This window comes from Pleurodeles waltl, chromosome 12, assembly GCF_031143425.1.
Source record: "Pleurodeles waltl isolate 20211129_DDA chromosome 12, aPleWal1.hap1.20221129, whole genome shotgun sequence".
NCBI classification, from domain to species: Eukaryota; Metazoa; Chordata; class Amphibia; order Caudata; family Salamandridae; genus Pleurodeles; species Pleurodeles waltl.
Genome location: NC_090451.1, coordinates 34,600,445 through 34,621,996, shown reverse-complemented (window position 1 = coordinate 34,621,996; position 21,552 = coordinate 34,600,445).

Below are 21,552 nucleotides of genomic sequence, written 5' to 3'. Positions count from 1 at the left end.
ATTTTTCTAAAACTGGTGTGGTGTCCTTTTGTAGTGTTTTCACTTATTACTGTGTGTTATGTGCAAATGCTTTACACATTGCTTCTGAGATAAGCCTGACTGCTCGTGCCAAGCTACCAAGGGGGTGAGCAGGGGTTATCTGAGCGGGTATCTCCCTTATCCTGACTAGAGTGAGGGTCCCTACTTGGACAGGGTGCAAACCGACTGCCAACTAGAGATCCCATTTCTAACAGTACTTAAGGTACTTACAATTAGTGAAATGTAGGCAGTGTTCTAGTAGCTTAGGCTGATAGATGTAGCTGTAGCGGAGCAGCCAAGGCTGAACTAGGAGACATGCAAAGCTCTTGCAACACCAGTATAGTTACACGTTACTTATACACAATAAAAGACAATACTCAGTGCTACCAAAAATAAGGGTACTTTATTTTAGTGGCACATGGCCAAAAATATGTTAGAGGCAATATTCCTTCTGGAGGTAAGTATTATACACAATGTATACAGTAGTAACCAAGATCAGGTAAGTAAAGAGTCATAGAATAGTGCAAACAGTAGACAATACATATAGTTTGCAATAGGCCTGGGGGCAACACAAACCATATACTTAAATAGTGGAATGCGAATGTCGAATTCCCCCCTAGGCAAGTGTAGTGTGTAGAGGGGCGCTGGGAGTGTAGGAAAACACCAAAGGTAAGTAAAGTACCCCTACCCCAGAGCCCAGGAAAGCAGGAGTAATGTACAGCAAGTTTCCTCAGAACACACTACAAGTTGTGATCAAGAATTATGCAAGAACCAAGCAAGACTGCAAGCAACAACCAATGGATTCCTGGACCTGAAGACATGTGGAGAGAGGAGACCAAGCCCAGAAGTTGAAAAAAAGTCCGGGAAGAACAGGAGCCCCTGCCAAACTGGAAGGAGGTGCAAAAGTGGATTCTCCGGTTGGAAGAAAAGTACAGGAATGCACCAAAGAAGACAGCTGCAGGTTCCGGCTTGGTGAAAGAGATGTCCCACATCGAGTTGTTGGATGCAGGCTGTTTGCATCACTGTATCTCGCCAACAAGCCTTGGTTCCCGCACGTATGCGGTTTGCGTCAAAGAGGAGCTGCCTGGACTCAGGAGGGACCTGGGGGTCTATACGCGGACTGAGGAGACAGAGGGGTCTCTCAGCACTTCAGAGAGCCCTCAGAAGACCAGGCAGCGCCCACGGGAGTCCCAAAACACGGGGACAAAGGAGATGCAAAGTGGGGTTGCTGCAGCACTATACTGGAGGATCCCACGCCACCTGAGAACAACTGTGCATGCAGGATGGAGTGCTGGGGACCTGGTCTATGCTGTGCATGAAGAATGTTTGGAAGAAGTGCACAGAAGCCCAAGCAGCTGCAGAAGACACGGTGCACAGGGGTACTGTTGCAGCACAAGACAGCTGGACCTTTGGACAGTCTGGGTCACTTCGGTCCACGACCTGTGTTCCATGGATCCTGCTCGTCCACAGGAGAGGAGTCCCAGAGAACCGGTTGTTGTCGCAGAGAGGTGCCTGCTGAAGCAGGGAAGTGGCTCTGTCACTCCACAGGAGATTCCTTTGGTTCTTCTGGTGCAGGGTGAAGACAGGCAGTCCTCAGAGTGTACACACCTTGGAAACTGTTGCCAATGCTGTCTGGAGCTGAAGTTGAAGGTCACAGAAATCTTCCTGGATACTTTGTTGCAGTTACAGTGGTTCCTGGAGCAGTCTGCGGTTGATCAGATGGGCAGAAGCTGAAGCAGAGGATGCAGAGGAGTCCTGGTGGAGTCTTGCAAACTGAATCTGAAAAGACACCCAGAGGAGAGACCCTAAATAGCCCTGAGAGGGGGAGTGGCTACCTACCCAGGTATGCACCTATCAGGAGGGGTCTCGGACGCCACCTGCTGGCACTGGCCACTCAGATGCCCCCAGAGGATCCCAACACCTAGGAATCCAAGATGGCTAACGCCATGGACACTCTGGAGAAGCTCTGGGCACTACCCGTGGGGTGGTGATGGACAGGGGAGTGGTCACTCCCCTTTCCTTTGTCTAGTTTCACAGCAGAGGAAGGACTCGGGGTCCCTGAACCATTGTAGACTGGATTATGCAAGGAGGGCACCGTTTGTGCCCTTGAAAGCATTTCCAGAGGCTCTGGGAGGATACTCCTCCCATGCCTGTAACACCTATTTCCAGTGGGGGAGGGTGTAACACCCCTCTCCTAAAGGAAATGCATTGTTCTGCCTTCCTGGGATTGAGCTGCTCAGTCCCCAGGAGGGCAGAAACCTGTCTGTGAGGTGGCAGCAGCTGGGGCTGCAGTGGAAACCTCAGAGAGCTGGTTTGGCAGTACTGGGGGTCCATGGTGGAGCCCCCAGGGTGCATGGGATTGCCCCCCTAATACCTGATTTGGATTGGTGGGGTGGGTCAATTCCATGATCTTAGACACCTCACATGGCCATATTCGGAGTTACCATTGTGAAGCTACATATATGTATTGAGTTATATGTAGTGCACGCTTATAATGGTGTCCCCGCACTCACAAAGTCCGGGGAATTGGCCCTGGACTATATGGGGGCACCTTTGCTAGTGCATGGGTGTCCTCACACACAGTAACTTTGCACCTAGCCTTCAGTAAATGAAGGTTAGACATATAGGTGACTTATAAGTTACCTAAGTGTAGTGAAAATGGCTGTGAAATAGTGTATGAACTGTTTCACCCAGGCTGCAGTGGCAGTCCTGATGAAAAGTTTGTATGAGATCCCTATGGGTGGCAAAAGAAATGCTGCAGCCCATAAGGATCTCCTGGAACCCCAGTGCCCTAGGCACCTAGGTACCATATACTAGGGACTTATAAGGAGGGTCCAGTGTGCCAATCAGAATTGGAGTATGGAGTTACTAAACTGTAGTGACAAATTTGGTACACAGAGAGGGCATAAGCACTGGAGCTCTGGTTAGCAGAACTTCAGTGACACAGTCAAGCATACTGACAACACATATAGGCCACAAACTCTGAGCACTGGGGTCCTGGCTAGCAGGATCCCAGTGAGATAAGCAAAAAACACGGACAAACAGGCAGAAATTGGAGGTAAAATGCCAAGAAAGATGGTACTTTCCTACAGCGTGGACGCCAGGCCCTAGCCAAAAGATGGATTATGCAGATAACACTGCTTTGTTTTGAGCCAATTTTTTTTTTATTGCATTTGTAAAAAGGTAACAGAACTTAACTGCGATGTTTAAATAAGTCCAGACTTTATTAAACATTGCTAACTTAATAGAATAGTTATGAAAAATTCTAAGGGGGGTCTGATTTATTTTTTTCCCACAGGGGATGTGGGGGGGGGGGGGTGGGATGCAGCATTAATAAGTTTGAAAACCACTGGTCTAAAGATATACGAATGGCTTGAGCAGCAGGTGTTATTTGTTTTTAATGTAAATTGAGATAGTAAACAGCTGTTCTTGTGCTCATCACCATATTACACCAGCAGCTCCCCCCTGTGGCAGACTGTCATAAGTGCTGGTATTGACCATTAAATGCCAGTGCCGAGCTCCCGAAACCACCCGCTCAAATTCAGCACTGGTATTAGCAGGGATTATGGTTTGAACCCGGTGAGTACCTTCACTCTGTGACTGCAGGATGGAAGAGTGAGTCCACCTTGCCGGGATTCATACTTATGACCCCAGATTCAAACTTGCGACATCCAGATGGCCGCCTAGTTCGGCGAAGAGAGGTTAGCTCAGCAGTACTGCCATACCCTCCTTCTTTCACCACCATCCTTAATTCATACTAGAAACCCCCTCAATAAACACACAACCTGTGCAATGCCTGTCCCCAATGCAGTCTGGTTTCTGACCAAGTCCCTCTCCGAAGCTGGCCTTCTCTTTGCATCTACCCACCTCCCCCGAAGCTCTTCAAGCACCACCGTACTGTGCTCCTTGACTTCTTCCTGCAGCCTTTGATACCACTGATCACTGCATGCCTTCAGTCTGTGGAACAAGCAGGGTAAAAGTTCTGGATGGCTTCATCACACATCCCCCTCATCTTTAAGCTGTGAGTCACAAAGGGACAGTCACTCCATGCCAGGCTGCCTGTGGGTGATTTCTTGTGGTCAGGCGTGTGCCTGACTCTCTCACGGCCCACCATTCAGGACAGTCTGCCCCTGACCACCCTCCATCACCCCCCTGTCTTTCTATCTGCTTTCAGATCCAGTCACTTGTTCTTTGTTTGAGATCCCATCATGTCCTTGGAGGGACTGTACAAGGCTTCTTGCTAACAGTCACTCCTTTCACTCCCTACACACTCCTTCCTCTCTACTGGGGGATACGACTCGGAGAGTAAGGGGCGTGAAGAACCACGACACTGTCCAGTATGGGCCTTACCCGATGGCAGGCAGTCATATACTTCCAGAGAGGCAAAGTGTTGTTCTAGTGAGATATTTAAAATATGGTTTTATTATGGTAGCTTTAAACAGTATTCAGAATATAGCACAATTTTTCCAGGATATCATTTTCTGTTCCTCTCCTTTTTAGGTCCTGGATCTGAAGCCGGATCCTCAGAGGAAAGTAAAATATGGCAGGTAAAGTCATTTGTCCTTTTTCTCTTCTCTGGTTTTATTTTTAGGGTGATGCCCCTTTCACCTGTGCTCTGCTCTACCTGGTATCACCAAAACTGTGTTAGGTTAGGGGATGATGCTCAGAGTTTTGACACTGTCGCTTTTTTCCTCCTGCAAATAATGTGGAGATACAAAAAAATCAAAACAAAAGGGGGTGTGTCCACCATCACAAACCGCTTCATCACCCGGTGGACAGGACCAAACCCAGAAAGTGACCATGTGGCGGCACCCTGTCACGCATCTGCGAGAGCCTGTCACGCACCTGCGAGAGCCACATTGTTCCCGGACTCTGTCACGCACCTGCGAAAGCAACGCTGTTCCCGGACCCTGTCACACACCTGCGAGATCCACGCTGTACCTGGACCCTGTCACGCACCTGCGAGAGCCACACCCTGTCACACACCTGCGAGAGCCACACTGTTCCCGGACTCTGTCACGCACCTGCGAGAGCTGCACTGTTCCCAAACCCTGTCGCGCATCTGCAAGAGCCGCGCTGTTCCTGGACCCGGTCACGCACCTGCAAAGCCACGCTGTTCCCGGACCGTGTCACGCACCTGCGAGATCCACGCTGTTCCTGGACCCTGTCACGCACCTGCGAGAGCCGGCTGTTCCCGGACCCTGTCACGCACCTGCAAGAGCCGGCTGTTCCCGGACCCTGTCACGCACCTGCAAGAGCCGGCTGTTCCCGGACCCTGTCACGCACCTGCGGAAGCCACGCTGTTCCTAGACCCTGTGACGCTCCTGTGAGAGCCCCGCTGTTCCTGGACCCTGTCACGCACCTGCGGAAGCCACGCTGTTCCTAGACCCTGTGACGCTCCTGTGAGAGCCCCGCTGTTCCTGGACCCTGTCACGCACCTGAGGGAGCCGCGCTGTTCCCGGACTCTGTCACGCACCTGCAAGAGCCGCGCTGTTCCTGGACCCTGTCACGCACCTGCGGAAGCCACGCTGTTCCCGATCCTGTCACGCACCTGCGAGATCCACACTGTTCCCAGACCCTGTCACGCACCTGCGAGAGCCACGCTGTTCCCAGACCCTGTCACGCACCTGCGAGAGCCACACTGTTCCCGGACCCTGTCATGCACCTGCGAGAGCCACTCTCTTCCCGGGCCCTGTCACACACCTGCGAGAGCTGCGCTGTTCCTGGACCCTGTCACACACCTGAGAGAGCTGCGCTGTTCCCGGACCCTGTCATGCACCTGCGAGATCCATGCTGTTCCCGGACCCTGTCACGCACCTGCAAGAGCCGCGCTGTTCCCGGACCCTGTCACGCTCTTGCGAGAGCCATGCTGTTCCCTGACCCTGTCACGCTCCAGCGAAAGCCACGCTGTTCCCGGACCCTGTCGTGCACCTGCGAGAGCCGCACTGTTCCCGGATTCTGTCACGCACCTGGGAGAGTTACACTGTTCCCAAATCCTGTCACGCACCTGCGAGAGCCGCGCTGTTCCCGGACCCTGTCACGCATCTGCGAGAGCCATTCTGTTCCCGGACCCTGTCACGCATCTGCGAGAGCCACACTGTTCCCGGACCATGTCACGCACCTGCGAGATCCACACTGTTCCCAGACCCTGTCACGCACCTGCAAGAGCCGGCTGTTCCTGGACCCTGTCACGCACCTGCAAGAGCCGGCTGTTCCTGGACCCTGTCACGCACCTGCGAGAGCCATTCTGTTCCCGGACCCTGTCACGCATCTGCGAGAGCCACACTGTTCCCGGACCATGTCACGCACCTGCGAGATCCACACTGTTCCCAGACCCTGTCACGCACCTGCAAGAGCCGGCTGTTCCTGGACCCTGTCACGCACCTGCGAGAGCCGCGCTGTTCCCGGACCCTGTCACGCACCTGTGGAAGCCATGCTGTTCTCGGACCCTGTGACGCTCCTGCGAGAGCTGCGCTGTTCCCGGACTGTGTCACGCACCTGGGAGAGCCACACTGTTCCCAAACCCTGTCACACACCTGCGAGAGCCGCGCTGTTCCTGGACCCTGTCACGCACCTGCGAGAGCCGGCTGTTCCCGGACCCTGTCACGCACCTGCGAGATCCATGCTGTTCCTGGACCCTGTCACGCACCTGCGAAGCCACGCTGTTCCCGGACCCTGTCACGCACCTGCGAGAGCTGCGCTGTTCCTAGACCCTGTCACGCACCTGCGAGAGCTGCGCTGTTCCCAGACCCTGTCACGTACCTGTGAGAGCCACTCTCTTCCCGGACCCTGTCACGCACCTGAAAGAGCCACGCTGTTCCCGGACCCTGTCACGCACCTGCGAAGCCACGCTGTTCCCGGACCCTGTCACGCACCTGCGAGAGCTGCGCTGTTCCTGGACCCTGTCACGCACCTGCGAGAGCCGCGCAGTTCCCAGACCCTGTCACGCACCTGCGAGAGCTGCGCTGTTCCTAGACCCTGTCACGCACCTGCGAGAGCTGCGCTGTTCCTGGACCCTGTGACGCTCCTGCGAGAGCTGCGCTGTTCCTAGACCCGGTCACGCACCTGCGAGAGCCGCGCAGTTCCCAGACCCTGTCACGCACCTGCGAGAGCCGCGCTGCTCCGGGAGTGTGACTGGGATGAGTAGCACACCTGCAAGTCGCTCCTTCCTTGCGCGGTCTCATGTTATTGACACTAAAGCATGAATCCTGACTTTCCGTTAGTCAAATTGTTTTATTGTCAGGATTTCACTTTATCGCCCTGTGATTATCCTCTCCCACCAGGGAAAGCATTGACACAGCAAGGGTTGTGCTCTTTTAGGGTACGACAGCAGCAGTTCTCACGCACACAGAACAGGTGCCACAGTGGCAGGACCAGTGCAAGCATCCCTCACACACACAGCAGCAGCAGCCCATGGGCATCAGTGGTGCAGGCTTCCCTCACACACAGAAAAAGCAGCACATAGCTATCAGTGGTGCAAGCTTCTCTCACATATAGAAGCAGCAGCAGATGGGCATCAGTAGTGCATGCTTCTCTCCCACACAGAAGAAGCCCATGGGCTTCTTGGTGAAAAGTTCTCTCACTCAACAGAAGCATCACATGGGCATCAGTAGTGAAAGCTTCTGTCACACAAAGCAGAACATAGGTGTCAGAGGAGCAAGCTTCTTCCACACACAGCAGAAGCACCACACTGGCTTCAGAGGTGCAAGCTTCTCTCATACCAGAAGCAGCACATGGCCATCAGTGACACAAGCCTCTCTCACACACACCAGAGGCAGCACACATGCATCAGTGGTGCAAGCTTCTTTCACACGCAGCAGAAGCACCACACTGGCTTCAGTGATGCAAGCTTCTCTCATACCAGAAGCAGCACTTGGCCATCAGTGACACAAGCCTCTCTCACACACACCAGAAGCAGCACACATGCATCAGTGGTGCAAGCTTCTTTCACACGCAGCAGAAGCACCACACTGCTTCAGAGGAGCAAGCTTCTCTCATACCAGAAGCAGCACTTGGCCATCAGTGACACAAGCCTCTCTCACACACACCAGAAGCAGCACACATGCATCAGTGGTGCAAGCTTCTTTCACACGCAGCAGAAGCACCACACTGGCTTCAGAGGAGCAAGCTTCTCTCATACCAGAAGCAGCACATGGGCATCAGTGACACAAGCGTCTCCCACACACACCAGAAGCAGCACACATGCATCAGTGGTGCAAGCTTCTTCCACACGCAGCAGAAGCACCACACTGGCTTCAGAGGAGCAAGCTTCTCTCATACCAGAAGCAGCACATGGGCATCAGTGACACAAGCCTCTCTCACACACACCAGAAGCAGCACACATGCATCAGTGGTGCAAGCTTCTTCCACACGCAGCAGAAGCACCACACTGGCTTCAGAGGAGCAAGCTTCTCTCATACCAGAAGCAGCACATGGGCATCAGTGACACAAGCCTCTCTCACACACACCAGAAGCAGCACACATGCATCAGTGGTGCAAGCTTCTTCACACGCAGCAGAAGCACCACACTGGCTTCAGAGGAGCAAGCTTCTCTCATACCAGAAGCAGCACATGGGCATCAGTGACACAAGCCTCTCTCACACACACCAGAAGCAGCACACATGCATCAGTGGTGCAAGCTTCTTCCACACGCAGCAGAAGCACCACACTTGCTTCAGAGGAGCAAGCTTCTCTCATACCAGAAGCAGCACATGGGCATCAGTGACACAAGCCTCTCTCACACACACCAGAAGCAGCACACATGCATCAGTGGTGCAAGCTTCTTTCACACGCAGCAGAAGCACCACACTGGCTTCAGAGGTGCAAGCTTCTCTCATACCAGAAGCAGCACATGGGCATCAGTGACACAAGCGTCTCTCACACACACCAGAAGCAGCACACATGCATCAGTGGTGCAAGCTTCTTTCACACGCAGCAGAAGCACCACACTGGCTTCAGAGGAGCAAGCTTCTCTCATACCAGAAGCAGCACATGGGCATCAGTGACACAAGCGTCTCTCACACACACCAGAAGCAGCACACATGCATCAGTGGTGCAAGCTTCTTCACACGCAGCAGAAGCACCACACTGGCTTCAGAGGTGCAAGCTTCTCTCATACCAGAAGCAGCACATGGGCATCAGTGACACAAGCCTCTCTCACACACACCAGAAGCAGCACACATGCATCAGTGGTGCAAGCTTCTTTCACACGCAGCAGAAGCACCACACTGGCTTCAGAGGAGCAAGCTTCTCTCATACCAGAAGCAGCACATGGGCATCAGTGACACAAGCGTCTCTCACACACACCAGAAGCAGCACACATGCATCAGTGGTGCAAGCTTCTTTCACACGCAGCAGAAGCACCACACTGGCTTCAGAGGAGCAAGCTTCTCTCATACCAGAAGCAGCACATGGGCATCAGTGACACAAGCGTCTCTCACACACACCAGAAGCAGCACACATGCATCAGTGGTGCAAGCTTCTTCACACGCAGCAGAAGCACCACACTGGCTTCAGAGGAGCAAGCTTCTCTCATACCAGAAGCAGCACATGGGCATCAGTGACACAAGCCTCTCTCACACACACCAGAAGCAGCACACATGCATCAGTGGTGCAAGCTTCTTTCACACGCAGCAGAAGCACCACACTGGCTTCAGAGGAGCAAGCTTCTCTCATACCAGAAGCAGCACATGGGCATCAGTGACACAAGCCTCTCTCACACACACCAGAAGCAGCACACATGCATCAGTGGTGCAAGCTTCTTCACACGCAGCAGAAGCACCACACTGGCTTCAGAGGAGCAAGCTTCTCTCATACCAGAAGCAGCACATGGGCATCAGTGACACAAGCGTCTCCCACACACACCAGAAGCAGCACACATGCATCAGTGGTGCAAGCTTCTTCACACGCAGCAGAAGCACCACACTGGCTTCAGTGATGCAAGCTTCTCTCATACCAGAAGCAGCACATGGGCATCAGTGACACAAGCGTCTCTCACACACACCAGAAGCAGCACACATGCATCAGTGGTGCAAGCTTCTTTCACACGCAGCAGAAGCACCACACTGCTTCAGAGGAGCAAGCTTCTCTCATACCAGAAGCAGCACTTGGCCATCAGTGACACAAGCGTCTCCCACACACACCAGAAGCAGCACACATGCATCAGTGGTGCAAGCTTCTTTCACACGCAGCAGAAGCACCACACTGGCTTCAGAGGAGCAAGCTTCTCTCATACCAGAAGCAGCACATGGGCATCAGTGACACAAGCCTCTCTCACACACACCAGAAGCAGCACACATGCATCAGTGGTGCAAGCTTCTTCCACACGCAGCAGAAGCACCACACTGGCTTCAGAGGAGCAAGCTTCTCTCATACCAGAAGCAGCACATGGGCATCAGTGACACAAGCCTCTCTCACACACACCAGAAGCAGCACACATGCATCAGTGGTGCAAGCTTCTTCACACGCAGCAGAAGCACCACACTGGCTTCAGAGGAGCAAGCTTCTCTCATACCAGAAGCAGCACATGGGCATCAGTGACACAAGCGTCTCCCACACACACCAGAAGCAGCACACATGCATCAGTGGTGCAAGCTTCTTCACACGCAGCAGAAGCACCACACTGGCTTCAGTGATGCAAGCTTCTCTCATACCAGAAGCAGCACATGGGCATCAGTGACACAAGCCTCTCTCACACACACCAGAAGCAGCACACATGCATCAGTGGTGCAAGCTTCTTTCACACGCAGCAGAAGCACCACACTGGCTTCAGAGGAGCAAGCTTCTCTCATACCAGAAGCAGCACATGGGCATCAGTGACACAAGCGTCTCTCACACACACCAGAAGCAGCACACATGCATCAGTGGTGCAAGCTTCTTCACACGCAGCAGAAGCACCACACTGCTTCAGAGGAGCAAGCTTCTCTCATACCAGAAGCAGCACATGGGCATCAGTGACACAAGCGTCTCCCACACACACCAGAAGCAGCACACATGCATCAGTGGTGCAAGCTTCTTCCACACGCAGCAGAAGCACCACACTGGCTTCAGAGGAGCAAGCTTCTCTCATACCAGAAGCAGCACATGGGCATCAGTGACACAAGCCTCTCTCACACACACCAGAAGCAGCACACATGCATCAGTGGTGCAAGCTTCTTCACACGCAGCAGAAGCACCACACTGGCTTCAGAGGAGCAAGCTTCTCTCATACCAGAAGCAGCACATGGGCATCAGTGACACAAGCCTCTCTCACACACACCAGAGGCAGCACACATGCATCAGTGGTGCAAGCTTCTTTCACACGCAGCAGAAGCACCACACTGGCTTCAGAGGAGCAAGCTTCTCTCATACCAGAAGCAGCACATGGGCATCAGTGACACAAGCCTCTCTCACACACACCAGAAGCAGCACACATGCATCAGTGGTGCAAGCTTCTTCACACGCAGCAGAAGCACCACACTGGCTTCAGAGGAGCAAGCTTCTCTCATACCAGAAGCAGCACATGGGCATCAGTGACACAAGCCTCTCTCACACACACCAGAGGCAGCACACATGCATCAGTGGTGCAAGCTTCTTCACACGCAGCAGAAGCACCACACTGGCTTCAGAGGAGCAAGCTTCTCTCATACCAGAAGCAGCACATGGGCATCAGTGACACAAGCGTCTCTCACACACACCAGAAGCAGCACACATGCATCAGTGGTGCAAGCTTCTTTCACACGCAGCAGAAGCACCACACTGGCTTCAGTGATGCAAGCTTCTCTCATACCAGAAGCAGCACATGGGCATCAGTGACACAAGCGTCTCCCACACACACCAGAAGCAGCACACATGCATCAGTGGTGCAAGCTTCTTTCACACGCAGCAGAAGCACCACACTGGCTTCAGAGGTGCAAGCTTCTCTCATACCAGAAGCAGCACATGGGCATCAGTGACACAAGCGTCTCCCACACACACCAGAAGCAGCACACATGCATCAGTGGTGCAAGCTTCTTTCACACGCAGCAGAAGCACCACACTGGCTTCAGTGATGCAAGCTTCTCTCATACCAGAAGCAGCACTTGGCCATCAGTGACACAAGCGTCTCCCACACACACCAGAAGCACCACACTGGCTTCAGAGGTGCAAGCTTCTCTCATACCAGAAGCAGCACTTGGCCATCAGTGACACAAGCCTCTCTCACACACACCAGAAGCAGCACACATGCATCAGTGGTGCAAGCTTCTTCACACGCAGCAGAAGCACCACACTGGCTTCAGAGGAGCAAGCTTCTCTCATACCAGAAGCAGCACATGGGCATCAGTGACACAAGCGTCTCTCACACACACCAGAAGCAGCACACATGCATCAGTGGTGCAAGCTTCTTCACACGCAGCAGAAGCACCACACTGGCTTCAGAGGAGCAAGCTTCTCTCATACCAGAAGCAGCACATGGGCATCAGTGACACAAGCGTCTCCCACACACACCAGAAGCAGCACACATGCATCAGTGGTGCAAGCTTCTTCACACGCAGCAGAAGCACCACACTGGCTTCAGAGGAGCAAGCTTCTCTCATACCAGAAGCAGCACATGGGCATCAGTGACACAAGCCTCTCTCACACACACCAGAAGCAGCACACATGCATCAGTGGTGCAAGCTTCTTTCACACGCAGCAGAAGCACCACACTGGCTTCAGAGGAGCAAGCTTCTCTCATACCAGAAGCAGCACATGGGCATCAGTGACACAAGCGTCTCCCACACACACCAGAAGCAGCACACATGCATCAGTGGTGCAAGCTTCTTCACACGCAGCAGAAGCACCACACTGGCTTCAGTGATGCAAGCTTCTCTCATACCAGAAGCAGCACATGGGCATCAGTGACACAAGCCTCTCTCACACACACCAGAAGCAGCACACATGCATCAGTGGTGCAAGCTTCTTTCACACGCAGCAGAAGCACCACACTGGCTTCAGAGGTGCAAGCTTCTCTCATACCAGAAGCAGCACATGGGCATCAGTGACACAAGCGTCTCTCACACACACCAGAAGCAGCACACATGCATCAGTGGTGCAAGCTTCTTTCACACACTGAAGCAGCAGCACGTGGGCATCAGTGATGGAAACTTCACTTCAAACAGTACATGCACCAAATGGACTTCAGTAGCTAAAGCTTCCAACTCACACAGCATAAGAGCCGTGTTGGCAGCAGTACAAGCTTTCTTCGCCACAGAATAGGTACAGCCTGGGGGGCCAGCGGCAGCTTAGAAACAGATAAAGCTACCAGGGGTAGCTGCTGCTTGAAAACTGGAATGTTACAAAGGAAGGCCTGCGCGCATGTTTTGCGACACAGTTTCACATTTTCGTGATACAAATAAATCCTGTGCGATAGGGAGCGATACCCAGTTGAGCACAGGGCTTGGCGTTGTTTGATGTGGAGTTTCGATGTTTGAATTAGCTGAGGTGTGATCCGGGTACACAGTGTTATCTGGGAGCTGCTGGGTCAATGGCACACCCGTGAAAGGACTCACGGGAGGGGGGGGCTGAAACTCCCTGTGGTACTGGAGTATTATTTTGCAGAGAAGGCCATGTTCGGATTTACACACAGAGGCACAAGAGGGATGTGTGGGTAACCCCTAAATACTTGGTGGGAGGGAGAGTCTTCTGACACCAACGTCCATAGCAACTTTACCTATATATTAATTATCAACTATTTTCCTAAGTGGTCCCCAAAATGTTATTAACGCACTCATCATATCTATCTCATTAAATGATTTAACTTCTCACTGAGTGCGACTTTCACGCCTTAGAGCCCGGTCTCACCGATCATTTATAGGTTTCAGTTCTTTGAGAATCACTTCACTTCCTTGATGCAAATGCCATACATTGGGCGTGATCCTCACACCCTGGTGTACAGTCTCACTCATTCAGTGGGTGTCCACAACCTGGTGAGCAGTCTCACTCATTCAGTCGTTGTCCACACCCTGGTGAGCAGCCTCACTCGTTGAGTGTGAGTCCACAACTGCAGTCTCTCTCATTGGTGTTAGTATACACCTTGGTGCACAGTCTCTCATTTGGTGTTAGTCCACAGCTCGGTGCATAGTCTCTCATTTGGTGTGAGTCCACACTTTGTGGAGCAGTCTCACTCAGAGTTTTAGTCCACCACTGCACTGTCTCCCTCATTCGGTGTGAGTCCAGACCTTGGTGCGCAGACTCTCTCATTCGGTGTGAGTCCACACCTGGTGGGAAGTGTCACTCATTGAGTGTGAGTCCAAAAGTGCACATTCTCCCTCATTCAGTGTGAGTCCACACCTTAGATGCACGGTCACTCTCATTGACTGCGAATCCCCTGCCCTGGTTTTCGGTCCCCCTTATTGGGTACAAACCTTACACATTAGAGCAGTGCCTAGCTAGGATAGTCTCATTTCTTGGGGTACAATCTCACTATCCTACCTGCCTTGTCCTCTTCGCAGTCATAAGTTTTTAAAGTGGACACAACACGATTTTTTAAAGATTAAAAAAAAAAAAAGTTATCTCGTAGGGGATTTCCCTGCGGGGACCCCGGAGCACTTTTTCCAATATCACTTCTTAAGTGTCCCTGTTCGCCTTACTTCAGAAAGGCCTGCCAAGAAACTTAAGAATGTTCCCATGCAGCCTATAGGAAGGGTTACAGTGTTCAAGCTTCTTCATTCAGATTGCCCTTGAAGTAAAAACATTAAAGTGTTTGACAAATAAAAGCCATTTTTCAGACAAACTACTTCCAAACTTCTTTTATTTCAGAAAAACCTCTAAGAAGGAGTGCAGAACAGTGTAGCCCATAGGCTGCCATTAGTAATGAAGAAAAAGGATACTGTGCCTTTAAGAACAGCCAGCCCTCCAGTATCCCATCATGCCTAGAGAGAGGCTGTTACCTCAGTTCTTTTTTCTGTCACCTGCTGACAGGACCCTGGAGCATTGAACTCGACCTTTTTAGGTTTTTTCCTTCAAAAAGATAGAGAAACATTTAGAAAAAAGGCTTCATTCGACGTCTTTTGTCTTTCTCTACTAGATTTTGATGTTTTCTGATAAAACTTTAAGGCTTTTTTACTCCAAATGCCTTCCTTGTTTGACAAGTGCCCAAAATGTGGCAGAAAGAAGGCTAAAACTGATCCTCATTAGGTCTGTATTATTTGTCTGCCCTCATCACACATTCCTGCCTCCTGCAACATCTGCAAGACGTTCTCCAGGCACACTTTACGTGACAGAGAGAAAATTCGCCTTCAAGGGAGAGCAGAGAGAAGACGCCAAGGAACCAGTGGGACCTCTGAGTGAGGGGAAGGTCAGTCTTCCACCAGAGCTCATACCTCAGCCTCCAGTGGTCGTGGGAGGTCTGAGAGACGCTCTTCAGGGCGTAAACAGCATTGGTCCCGATCAACGTCGAGAAGATCGACGTAGAGAGGGGGTACGGCGCAGACATGTTTACCGTCAAAGTCCAGTTCGACGTCGAACAGAAGTCACCAGTCGATGTCAAGGCACCGTACGACGTCGAAGACCCCAAGGCTCACGACGTAGAGGAGCAGCTCAGCGTTGTCGGAGTCGACGTCAAGAGGTCGACGTAGACGTCATGGGTCGACACCCCGCACAGCGTGACGTCGAGACGGAGAGACAGGTCGACGTCGAGGACTCCATCGACGTCGAAGACCATCAACGTCGAGGAGCCACAAGAGGCGGAGAATCTATTCCTCATCGGAGCACTCTTCCTCAGTAGTGCTGCTTCCTTCGTCACCTTCTTCTCGTCCTTCTCCACATAGGTCTCCTCCTCCAGAGCTTCCGGCAACGTCACCCCAGCCAACGGGCCAAGAGTTGCCACAACTAGCACCGCTTCCGGCACCTCAAGTACCCGGTTAATATACCGTCTAGACCGTGCTCTACATCGCGCCACCATTCACGCCATGGCAATGACTCATCCTGATCAAGATCGCACTGCAGATCGAGGCGCAGATCAAGTTCAAGAGAACATGAGAGGGATTCCTGGTCTTCCACGAGAGACTACTCACCTACTTTGTTGGACTCCTCCTCCTCCACGGTCCTCACCGGTGGATGACATTAACACCTTCTATGAGGTACTGGTCCAAGGTGCGTCGAGACTCAATATACCGATGGTCGCCCCTACGCCATCGGCCTCTGTCATCTTCGAAACACTGTAACAGCGTTCAGCTGCCAGACCACTACTACCCCTAGTGCCTGGCCTCTTGGAGCCTGCTATGGAGGTTTTCCTCACACTGGCAACAACAAGACCTGCACCACCCAGGCTGCAGAAGAAGTATCGCCCTCCGGAGCAAGATCAGGTATTTTTGCGCTCTGATCCGCCACCGGACTCTGTAGTTATTTTGGCTGCGTGCAAGGCTCATGCAACTTTTCCAACTTCTACCTCTCCTCCAGATAAGGAGAGTAAGCGATTGGACTCGACAGGCTGCAAAGTTTGTGGTTCGGCGGCGTCCTCTATGAAAACGGCGAGCGCCACAGCCTTCTTGGGCAGGTATGATAGATCTTTGTGAGGCTCAATCTTGCAGTTTGCAGAACATCTCCCAAGAGATCACAGAGAGGACTTTTTAGAAATAGCTAAAGAAGGCGCTACGGTCTCTAACCAAATCATAAGCGCGGCAGTGGACGCATCCCTGCTTTCAGCACATTCTTACTGCCATGGTGTGTCGCTGAGAAGACATTCCTGGCTGCGGCTCACGGCATTAAAACCGGACGCGCAGCAAAGAATTTAGAATCTGACAATTTCAGGATCCACATTATTCGGCTCACACGCAGATGACGAAATGGCAAGGGTGAAAGCGGAGGTGGACACATTAAAGGCAGTAGGATTGGACAAACCTAAAGAACAGCGTAGGTCCTTCCGTCCTTTCCATTGCCGTTATACCACGCAGAAGGTTCAAGCCCCTCAATGGGCCCCTATGCGGCCTCACCAGCAGTACCAGCAGTCCTACCAGCACCAGCGTAAGGCACAGAGGGGACGATCAGCCCATCAGTCCACTCAGAGCGCCCAACAGCCTACCACCTCAAAGCCCTGAGAATTTCCTCCCCCCAGCTTCGTCAACTACTCCGGTGGGGGGAAGCGTCACCTATTGCCTGGTAGAGTGGCAAAAAATTACAACAGACACTTGGGTCTTAGACATTGTACAGAATGGATATTGTCTCAGATTTTCCACACCACCTCCGGCTATACCGCCAAAACCCTCGACTGCACACCTCGATCTCCTAAAGACAGAAGTTTCCATCCTCCTCGAAAAGAGAGCAGTGGAATCGGTTCCCCTCAGCCAACGGGGGAAGGGTATTTACTCAAGATACTTTCTCATCCCAAAAAAGGACAAGAACGAATTCTGGCCCATTCTAGACCTCAAAATGGCCAACAAATGGATCTGAAAGGAAAAGTTCAGGATGCTATCCTTACACCAGATATATCCTCAGATCCAGCAAGGAGACTGGCTTTGCTCAGTGGATCTACGCGATGTGTATTTCCACATCCCCATTGCGAGGAAACATCGGAAATTCCTGAGGTTTCTGGTAGGTCAAGATCACTTCCAATACACGGTCCTACCATTCGGTCTCAAGTCTGCACCCAGAAACTTTTCCAAGTGCATGGCGGTGGTGGCAGCTCACCTCCGGAGAAAGCAAATCCTCATATACCCGTATCTCGACGACTGGTTAATCAAAGTGTCCACTTATGCAGAAGCAAAACGGCATTTCCAGATGACCTGCGACCTTCTGTACCAAGTAGGTCTTCATATCAACTTTCAAAAGTCAACGACAGTGCCTGTCCAGAGGTTGCATTACTTAGGAGCTACCATAGACACACTACAGGCAAAAGTGTGTCCTTCGGATGAATGACGTGTGTCTATTCTCCGGAAGTGTCGGGATCTCCGATCAACGCGTCACCCAACAGTGCGGACAGTCTCCTCACTTCTCGGATCCATGGCATCCTGCATGTATCTGACACCCAACGCTCGCCTCCACATGCGTCCGCTTCAGGAATGCCTGGAGGACCAATGGAATCAGTTGTCGGGGAGCTGGGAAGATCGAATTCGCCTATCCACCCATGCAATCAGATCTCTGACTTGGTGGTGCTCTCCAACCAATCTACTAAAGGGGATGCCATTCCAGGCACAGCCCCCAACGCAGACTATTGTCACAGATGCCTCTCTCCACGGGTTGGGAGCTCATATGGATCACCTTCAAATACAAGGTCGATGGACACAGAAGGAATCATTATACCACATCAATCTCCTAGAGCTACGAGCGGTACATGTAGCTCTCAAGGCGTTTCTACCCTCAATCACAGCCGACAACTTGCTGGTGCAGACAGACAGTACCACCACTATGTTCTATCTGAACAAACAGGGGGGCACCAGATCAAGAATCCTGTCTCAGGAATCCCAGACAATATGGCACTGGCTCCTAGCCAGGAAATTGAACATAGTGGGAAACCCATCTTCCAGGGGTTCAGAACATGCAAGCGGATGCCCTCAGCAGAGTTCTAGAAGAGAACCACGAGTGGGTGCTCAACGAAGACGTCACTCGAGACATTTTCCGTTTGTGGGGCACACCTTCTATCGACCTATTCGCCACAGAAGAAAACAGGAAATGCTGCGACTTTGCCGCCAGGTTTTACCACCCAGAATCGCTGGGGAATGCTCTGTGGATAGACTGGTCCAACAAATTTCTGTACGCCTTTCCACTGATTCCGCTGATCCCAGCAGTCCTCCTCAAACTGTCGATGACATCAGCTACAATGATCCTCATTGCACCAGAGTGGCCGAGACAGTGGTGGTTCCCGGATCTCCTTCAGAGATCACTCCAGCCCCATCTCAGGCTACCCTGCAGACCGGACCTCCTGACGAAGTTCGGCGGACAAATGAGGCATCCCAATCTCTCATCATTGAATTTGGCGGCATGGCTCCTGAGCTAGTCCAGTATGGTCATCTAAACCTGCCACAGGATTGTATGGACATTTTAAAGGAGGCGAAGAGGCCGTCTACTCGTTCGGCGTACTCCTTCAAGTGGAAAAGATTCTGCATCTGGTGTTCCTCTAAAGGGATAGATCCTACATCTTGCAAGGAGGATGTCATTCTCCTGTACTTGTTGCAATTGGCACGGCCGGGCCTGCAGCTTTCTTCCATAAAAGTCCATTTGGCAGCCTTAACGGCTTATAGGAAGACTCCTTCGCAAACTTCTTTCTTCAGAATTCCAGTAATAAAAGATTTTTTAGAGGGGTTAAAGAAGGTCTTTCCTCCAATTAGACGCCCTTCACCACCATGGGAACTTAATGTAGTCCTTTCACGTCTAATGCAACACCCATTTGAACCCATACGCAAGGCATCCCTCCAACACCTCACTTGGAAGACGGCCTTTCTAGTAGCGATCACTTTAACACGAAGAGTCAGCGAAATCCAGGCCCTCTGTACACACAAGCCTTACACAATATTTCACTCTTCCAAAGTAGTCCTACAAACACATCCAAAATTTCTGCCTAAGGTCATATCCGACTTCCACATTAACCAGTCGATTTCCTTACCCACGTTCTTTCCAAACCCTTCCACCCAGCTGAGAGGGCTCTCCATTCTCTAGATGTTAAGAGTATTGAAATTGTATCTAGATAAAACCAATCCTTTATGGAGAACTACGCAACTGTTTGTTAATTACGGATCTGTAGGTACTGGCTTAGCCACCTCCAAGCAATCAATAGCGAGATGGATAGTCTCTTGTATTTTATTGTGTTATCAACTAGCTAAGAAAACCTTACAGGGTAAACCTAAAGCCCATTCCACCAGAGGCAAAGCGGCTACCACTGCTCTATTGCGCAATGTTCCTTTAGCAGAAATTTGTAAAGCTGCGACTTGGAGATCGGTTCACACCTTTACTAAACATTATTGCCTAGACTCTGATGCTAGGGCAGATGCTCAAGTAGGACAGGCTTGTCTTAGAAACCTTTTTGCTTGAGAGCATATTCACGGATTACTCTAACTGCTCCTCCGCAGGTTATGGAATGGGCTTGGTATTCTATTCTACGCTTATGACTATACATGGAAATCCCCTACGAGAGAAGGAATGGTTTCTTACCTGTAACTCCAGTTCTCTCGTAGGGGTATTTCCATGATAGTCATAAGCAACCCTCCCCGGGGGAGCAGTTAGATGTCTTGATTACGTTTATCCCTCTTGTCAGCCAGTAATTACCTGCAAAAAGAACTGAGGTAACAGCCTCTCTCTAGGCATGATGGGATACTGGAGGGTTGGCTGTTCTTAAAGGCACAGTATCCTTTTTCTTCATTACTAATGGCAGCCTATGGGCTACACTGTTCCGAACTCCTTCTTAGAGGTTTTTCTGAAATAAAAGAAGCTTGGAAGTAGTTTGTCTGAAAAATGGCTTTTATTTGTCAAACACTTTAATGTTTTTACTTCAAGGACAATCTGAATGAAAACGTTTGAACACTGTAGCCCTTCCTATAGGCTGCATGGGAACATTCTTAAGTGTCTTGGCAGGCCTTTCTGAAGTAAGGCGAACAGGGACACTTAAGAAGTGATATTGGAAAAAGTTCTCCGGGGTCCCCACAGGCGGGCGGGGAATTATTCTACGCTTATGACTATACATGGAAATCCCCTACGAGAGAACTTTTTTTTTTTTTCAAATCTTAAAAAAATCGTGTTGTGTCCACTTTAAAAACGTATGACTGCGAAGAGGACACAGCAGGTAGGATAGTGAGATTGTACCCCAAGAAATCAGACTATACTAGCTAGGCACTGCTCTAATGTGTAAGGTTTGAACCCAATAAGAGGGGCCGAAAACCAGGGCAAGGGACTCGCAGCCAATGAGAGTGACCATGCATCCAAGGTGTGGACTCACACTGAATGAGGGAGAATGTGCACTTTTGGACTCACACTCAATGAGTGACACTTCCCACCAGGTGTGGACTCACACCGAATGAGGGAGACTGCGCACCAAGGTCTGGACTCACACCAAATGAGGGAGACAGTGCAGTGGTGGACTAAAACTCTGAGTGAGACTGCTCCACAAAGTGTGGACTCACACCAAATGAGAGACTATGCACCGAGCTGTGGACTCACACCAAATGAGAGACTGTGCACCAAGGTGTAAAGTAACACCAACGAGAGAGACTGCACTTGTGGACTCACACTCAACGAGTGAGGCTGCTCACCAGGGTGTGGACAACCACTGAATGAGTGAGACTGTACACCAGGGTGTGGAAGACTACTGAATGAGTGAGACTGCTCACCAGGTTGTGGACACCCACTGAATGAGTGAGACTGCTCACCAGGGTGTGGACAACCACTGAATGAGTGAGACTGCTCACCAGGGTGGACAACCACTGAATGAGTGAGACTCTACACCAGGGTGTGGATAACCACTGAATGAGTGAGACTGCTCACCAGGGTGTGGACACCCACTGAATGAGTGAGACTGCTCACCAGGTTGTGAGGATCACGCCCAATGTATGGCATTTGCATCAAGGGAGTGAAGTGATTCTCAAAGAACTGAAACCTATAAATGATCGG